The sequence below is a fragment of the Desmodus rotundus genome, chromosome 7, assembly GCF_022682495.2.
Source record: "Desmodus rotundus isolate HL8 chromosome 7, HLdesRot8A.1, whole genome shotgun sequence".
In the NCBI taxonomy this organism is placed as follows: domain Eukaryota; kingdom Metazoa; phylum Chordata; class Mammalia; order Chiroptera; family Phyllostomidae; genus Desmodus; species Desmodus rotundus.
Window position 1 is genome coordinate 4,020,475 of NC_071393.1, and position 7,839 is coordinate 4,028,313.

The 7,839-nt window shown below is 47.6% G+C and overlaps 1 non-coding gene across 1 annotated transcript; it reads left to right on the plus strand.

Annotated features, from left to right (window-relative positions):
- Positions 1 to 5,820: 5,820 nt before the first annotated feature.
- On the plus strand, positions 5,821 to 5,925 carry LOC112310938 (U6 spliceosomal RNA). The gene has a single exon (XR_002975440.2). It is a non-coding gene; the product is annotated as a U6 spliceosomal RNA (small nuclear RNA).
- Positions 5,926 to 7,839: the final 1,914 nt, after the last annotated feature.

Sequence of the window (7,839 nt, forward strand, 5' to 3'; positions counted from 1 at the left end):
TGGACACGCAGACCTGCCCAGAGAGAAGACAATGTGAAGAGACACAGGGAGAAGAAGACCATCTACAAGCCAAGGAATGCCTGCAGCTGCCAGAAGCTCGGAGGGAGGCCCGCTGTCGATTTTCATTGAGCCTTAAGAGGGAACATGGCCTCCAGAATTGTGAGACAACAGATCTCTGGTGTTCTCGGCCACCCAGCTCGTGGTGCTTCATTACAAGCTCCAGGAGACCAGGAGTGCCCTGGAGAGAACTGAGGTGGGGTCTTCAGCCAGCCAAGGATGCTGAGTTCTAATGAGTTTATCAGGGGCTGCAAGTGTGTTGAAGATGTCAACAAAGATTAGAAAAGGGCACAGCGTTTGGAAGCAGGCCCATATCAATTCGAATCCCAGCTTGGTCAGTTTATAACTGTGCCGCTCTAGGCAAGCGGCCCAGCCTCTCTGAGCCCCACCTGTCAAATGGGAATGGAAATGGGACTTGACTGAAAGGGCTGTTATGAGCGTTCCTTGAAAGAACATTTGTCTGGCAATTAGCACGATGCTCCATAAACGGCGGTTACTATTTTCCCTCTGGTGGGATGTTCTGTGCTCACTGAAAGGGGATTGTTTCATTCCAAATCTAGCGAATTGGCTATTTACAAAAGGCAGAATATCGGTGAGAATCCAACTAGGAAAAACATACCAGAACAGGGGAATGTGTACAGAGAATTGCTTTATAGGTAAAGGAAGAACTCTCGAGGGAGGGTGATGCACCTACACATTAGCAGTGGCCAGAGGGGTCAGGACCATTGGGGTTGGAGGGACAGAAGGAGGTGTTTCTGGTACGCAGGAAAGACTGTTGTCACCAGATACAAGCTGGACCCACAGTGAGCCTGTCTGGTGGGAGGTGGAGACACAGGAAATGTGGCTGCTGCTGGAGATACTACCCAGGGCAGAGAAATACCCTGGCTTCTCCCTCCTGCCCCCAGGCTCCTATGACTGCCGCCCATTAGTGGATCTATGCAGGAAGCTAGTTGACTGGCAGCCTGCTGGGATTGGCCTCCCTATGACACAGAGCAAAGCAGAGAAGGACAAGAAATGGCAAACAAGCCCATGACCAAGGAGTAGGGCTTACATTTAATATCTGAGCCTGATTCCCCATCTAGAAAATGGGGATAATGGTGTATGAGTATCTTCTCAAAGTAGTCAAGTGCCTGGCACGTAAGAGGGGGTGCCTTGTAAATGTGAATAAATGATTGAGTTAGCTGTTTTCTGCTCAGAGGATGAAAGGAGGGAAGAGGCCTGGGAATAAACTCAAGGTATAGGAGCAGAGCTGCTGCTGGTGGTATTTTTATCTCGGAGACATGCCCATCTGTCCTCTTTCTGTTCTCAGCTGATGACTCTGACAGTCTCCTTTTAGAACTCCTGAGTCAGGGCTAACCACACCAAGTTCGGGGTAGAAGGTCTCCAGGCTCCTTCAAAAGGATTTCAAATCCACTGGATTTTTATTTAGTGTCTCTGCCTCCAACGGCTGCCAAAGTTTCCTTGCCTCCTCCATCCCGGGCCTGAGCTGTCTCCAGACTCTCTCTTTGTATAATTAAAAAGAAAAATAGAACAGCCGATGTTGCCAAACATGTATTTAAAGTGACACCTTGGGTCCAAGGGAGTGAAAAATAAAAATGTTTAAGGTTTAGATTAAAAGTCTCCATGCTCAGCTGTCTCCTGACCCTGGGCCGCCTTTAATCCCTCACCCTGGTTTGTAAAAGCCTTTAAACTTCAGGCATTTATTTCCCAGAGAACAATTCCAGTCTAATCACACAGAAAATGCCCAGCCTCCCAGGAACAGCCTGTGAAGTGCCATAAGGTTCTGTGAGGCCCCTGGGAAGGTGGGGAAATTGGGGTGCTGATCACCCGAGGAGCCAGCCAGCCCTGAGCCTTTGCTTTTGCACCCTGCCTTTCCCCTACCACACCTGATCCATCAGGAAACCCAGGCAATGGAACCCTTTCAATTTTCTTAAAGTCTCTGCTCTTCTCCCCAGCGTCCTCCTCCATCTTCTGCAGGCCACCATCATCACTTGCCCAGAAAAGTTCCCAGCAGTCACCTGCTCCCAGGTGTCTCTTCCCCTCCTGGCCCTCCCCAAGCCATTCTGTAACAGCAGCCAGAGTGATCTTTCTAACAAACCTGATCTGGACCCTTCTCTGGGTGTATTTCCTGATGCCCCTGTGACTAATTACTACAAATTTAATGGCTTAAAACAATATAAATTTATTATCTTATGGTTCTAGAGGTCAGAAGTCCAGAATGAATCATCAGGGGCTAAGACTGAGGTGATGGCAAGGCTGGTTCCTTCCAGAAGCCTCCAGGGGAAATCCATTTCCTTGCTTTTTTGCGGGGGGGGCTTCTAGTGGCTAGCCGCCTTATGGCCCCTTCCTCCTTCAAAGGACATCAGTCCAGTGTCTGCTTCCACAGTCACATCTCCTCTCTCCGCCCCTCTTGTCTACCTCTAGTGAGGAGCTTTGTGATTACATCAGGCCCACCTGGATAATCCAGGACGGGTAGTTCCCCTGGTTAGAGTGAGTCCTGGTACGCCAAGGTTGCGGGTTCAATCCCTGGTCAGGACACATGCAAGAAACAACCAATAATGCAAAAATAAGAGGAATAACAAATCAATGTTTTTTTTTCTCTCTCTCCCTGTCCCTCTCTCTCTCTCTCTTTCTAAAAACAATCAATAAAAAATAAAAATAAAAGATCCTTGACATGGCTTGATCACATCTGCAAAGTCCCTTTTGCCATACGAGGTAAGAAGTTCACAGGTTCTAGAGATTAGGGTGTAGAGATCTTTGGGAGGGGGGAGTCATTCACTATTCAGGTGGCCCCACCGCTTAAAGTCCTCCAATGGCGTTTCATCTGAGTTTGAATAAAACCCAAGCTCCTTACCTGGAATGGGAAGGCCTTATATGATCTAGCCCCTTTCTAGCTCTCCAACACCATTCTACGCCCCCCTCCCCAGCTTACTTACATAGGAGCTACTCTTACTGTTCTTTCCACAGGTCAAGTCCTCAAGGCCTCTGCACATGCTGTTCCCGCTGTCTAAATGCTCTTCCCCCAGATCTTCACATGAATGCTTTATTCTTTTTATTTTTAAAAAAGATTTTATTTATTTATTTTTAGAGAGGGGGAAGGGAGAGAGAAAGAGAGAAACATCGATGTACGTTGTATGTCGGTTGCCTCTCTCACGCCCCCAACTGGGGACCCAGCCTGCAACCCAGGCACGTGCCCTGACTGGGAATCGAACCAGTGACACAATCCACTGAACCACACTAGCCAGAGCTGCTTGTTCCCTTTTAGACCTCAGCTCAATATCACCTCCAAGAGGCCTTTCCCTGATTAATCCATCTTGCCCATCACTCCCTGCAGTCTCTCACATCTCCAGGGTTTCCTTAATGTCCACATAAAACCTTAACCATACCAGGGTTGTTTTTTTTTTTTCACTGCTCCATCCCCATGACTGGTGCATGGTAGGTGTTTGTTAAATGCTTATTGAATGACTGCATGGACAGATGATGGTCTGATGGTCCGGTTTGGTCTCTGGGCTTCAGTTTCCAGGATTTAGGCTCAGGGTGGAGGCAGGTCAGAAAGTCAGGAGGGTGCAGTGCTTCATGAGTATTTCCTGTGTGCCAGGCCCTGTGCTAGTCCTTCCTTCATGAAGTTCAACATTTATCGAACACCAGCTGTGTGCCAGGCCTGGTGCAACTGACTCATTCAATTCAAGGAATATTTATTGAGTGCCTACTGAATGCTAGGTAATGTATATTTGCTAAACATCTACTGTATGCCAGCTGCCCCAAATCAGTGCCTGAATACACAGTAATAAAACACATCCCTGAACCCATGAATACCCTCAAGGATCCCCCAGTCTTCCTTCTAAAGTGCCCTGTAAATAAATAACTAACATACAAAGGTAAGATTATAATGTGAGTGTGTTCAGAGCGTAGAGGGGCCCTTATCACCTCACACTGCCAGGTACCTTTCCCAGAGTCTTATCTCCTCACCTGTGACCAGCTCTTTGAAGGTCAGGTCGACTTGCTCCTCACTCACCTGCCTGCCCATCCCCTGGGCACCCAGGAAGGGCTTTGCCTGTAGCACACAGTCAGCCAGTGTCTGTTGTCTGATTCCTCCCGTTGCTCCTCCTGGTGGTGGCTCCATCCTTTGCACACCAGAAGGGAGGGCAGCAGGCTGGCCCTAATCCTGGGGCTGCTGCCTGGGAGCTGGGCACCTCCCACAGGCTGTCCATCCTCCCTTGTGGCCTTTTTTCAGCTAGAAGGGAAGCACTTGACTCTCCCTTCTTGGTGCAACCCATTTGCCTGGACTTCTTGTAAAAATATAGACAACGCATAGAAATTATTACAGCCTCAATCCTTATCATAGTTACAAGGCTTTGCCTGACCTGACACTTTCCTTCCCTCCTCCCTTCCTTCCTCCTCCTCCTGCTTCTATTTTAAATTGTGGTAAAATATACATAACAACTTACAGTTTTAACTATTTTAAAGTGTACAGTTCAGCCCTTGCTGGGTAGCTCAGTTGGTAAGAGTGTTGTCCCAATGCACCAAAGTTGTGGGTTCAATCCCCTGTCAGGGCACAAACAAGAAGGCAGCAATGAATGCATTAATAAGTGGAACAACAATGTTTTTCTTTCTCTACTTTTTAATTATTTTTACATTTTATTCATTGTTTTTTTTTAAAGCGTACAGCTCAGTGTCATTAAGTACATTTGCATTGTTGTGCAACCATCACATACAAAGATAACTTTAATAATATCCCGACGCTTTTGGTAAGAAATGGCTAATACCGTGAGCACGTGTAAAAGTATAGAAGCATATTATGCAGCTCTAAGCTTTAAAAATAGGAAATAAACATGTACGTGATTTTTCTAAAGTGCTATGTTATTGGCACCATCAACTTAGGAAACAAAGCTTTATTACCACCTTCATAGCAGCATTGTTCGCTATAGCCAAGAGGCAGAAACCACCCAGATACCCATCGGCAGGTGAGTGGGGTAACTCCTGTGCTACATACATACCATGGATTCTTGTTCAGTTTTGGAAAGGAAGGAAATTCTGACACAGGCTCCGGTGTGCACGAACCCTGAAGACATTATGCTAAGCGAAATTGACCAGACATAAAAGGACAAATGATGGTATGATTCTATTTATTTGAAGCGCCTATAGTAGTCCAATGCATAGCGACAGAAAATGGAATGGTGGTCGCCACTGGCTAGATGGAGGGGGAATGTTGGGAGTTATTTACCGGTTAGGAGCAGAGTTTGGGAGTGTTACAGACGGAATGTTTGTGTCCCCCCGACCCAAGCTCATGTGTTGGGCCCTAACCACCCCCCAGTGTGATGGTATTTGGAGGCAGAACCCTGGGGAGATGATCAGGGTTAGACTAGACCAGGAGAATGGGGCTCTGGTGATGAGATTACTGCACTCACTAGAAGGGGAAGAGAGAGTGCCCTCTCCCTACACCCACCTAGCAAAGGCCACGTGAGCACTCCGGGACAAGGCTGCTGTCTACACACTGAGAAGTGGGCCCTCACCAGGAACTGAATGTGCTGGCACCTTGACCTTGGGCTTCCCAGCCTTCAGAACTGTGAGAAATAAATGTCTGGTGTGTAAGCCACCCAGGCTAACTAAGACAGAGCTGATGGAAAATTCCAGAGCTGAATGGTGGTGATGGTTACACAGCCGTGTGAGTGTGCTTGATGCCACTGAACTGTGGACCTGAAAACGGTTAAAGAGGCAAATCCTACGTTGTATATATATTTGCCACAATTTAAAAACAAACCAGTGCCTAATTCAGCAGTACATTTACTAAAATTGGAACAACAGAGGATATTAGTGTGGCCCCTGCGTAAGGATGGCATGCAAATTTGTGAAGCATTCCATTAGAAAAAGAAAAACAAAAACAGAATAACAGCAACCACAAAACCCCCTTCTTTGATATTTTCCGTGGTCCCATCTCAGTCTCCTCCTCCCAATGCCCTAGAAGAAATCACGGCCCTCAGTTTTGGATTTATTCCTTTATTGTTTGTTGCTTTTCTATATAGTATACTGTTTACTTTGAGCTGTTTTTGAACTTTATATGAATAAACTTTATTCTGTGCCTCCTTCTGCAACTTGCCCTTTACTGCAATGTTTTTGGGTCGGAGTCATCCACGTGGACATGTGGGGATTTATTCTTTTTCACTGCTGTATGGTTTTCCTTCTCACAATGTACATATCCTGGGGCCCTTCAGATCCTCGCAGCCTCCCCTCCTTAGGTGATCTCTTGGTCACTTGTTGCATCCTGGCTGTTGCTATGGGGACCAGTCCCATGTGGGCTCTGACCTGCTGGCCTCCCTCTGGGGCTGCTGTGTGGCTGAGGGGCTCACACGTGGGTGTACTGATGTAGAGTGGGGTGTACACCCCATGAGGCAAACCTGTGACAAAGAGCCAGTAGGCAATTGTCTTCCCTTCCCCTGCGCTCTCTGGAGCTACCCTAAGATGCTGTAGTACGTATAGCCTCTCCTCAGTGTCCTCCTATCGACTTACCTGCTTATCCTTCCTCGGTCCCCCTGTTGCTCACTCTTGCTTCCCCCACAGAGGAGCAGGGCACCAACTTCTGATTCTGACTCTTCAGGAACCCAAGACTGACATAGCCTGCGATCTGTCCCCCTCCTGCTGACAAACACTGGGGTTGCGTCAAGTTTTTGAGATTGCATACAGCGTGTCCAGGACTCACACCCTGTTCGTGCTTCCTGGTGCACTTGTGTCTGTTTCTGTAGAGTGTCCCTAGCGGTGGAACTGCTCGATTATAGGTTGCACGCACACCCCTTCGGCTGTACCAGATATTGCCCGGTTCATTCCCAAAGTGCCCACTTACTCTTCCAGTTTACGTCACCGCTCTCCTCCGCCTTCAGCTCCCTCCATTTGTTGGGTCATTTGGGTCTTCTTTCAGTTCCTTTAGCACCCATGCCGCCCCCATCATGAGGCTCCTGAATCTGCTATTTTTTTCTGCTGAGAATACTTTGCCCACACTCAGCCTAGCGGACACCTCCTCTTTCCACACAGATCAGCTCTGTGCCTCACTTCCCTGGGACAGCTCCCTGACTTCCTCCTCAGCTCCAGACCCGGGCAACCCCCTCACCCCCCTGCCCTGTTTATGCTGTTCACAGCCTCACACTCCCCTCTGTTGTGATACGCTAATCAGTTGCAACGTTTCACCTATCTGTGCAACTGTTGGAACAAGGTCTGCTAACGCTGCTGTTTCACTAGCCTAAGAGTAGTGATCTCCATGTCTGTTTAAGTTCACTGCCATATTCCAGCACCCAGCACCGTGCCTGGCACACAGTAGGGAGTTGACATTACTATTCTAAAAGCCATTCTATGTTCTTACTCACATGCAAGGTCAGTGTCAAATATTTCCTGCACGCTTTCACATTAATTAGCATCTACTGGGAGCCAGGATCATGACAATGTAAACACACGGTGTCTTTCCTTGAGCAGCTCGCGGATAAAGGTCCATAAACATCATTGAGCTGGCTGGACCCCGGCGCGTTCTAAATGCTCAGCAACTGTTGAATTGACTCAGAAGTCACCTTTAGTCTGAGTGTTACTATAATGAGTAATGATGGCTACTGTTTACTGAGCACTTATTATGTGCCCGGCACTCTTCTGAGTGCTTTGTATTTGCTATCTCATCCTAACCTACTAGGGAGGTACTGCTATTACCTCCATTTTACAGATGAGGAAACCGAGCCTCAGGAACCTGAAGTCACTTGTTCCAAATGATGCAACTCGTAAATGGTGCAGACAGGATTTCTCAGC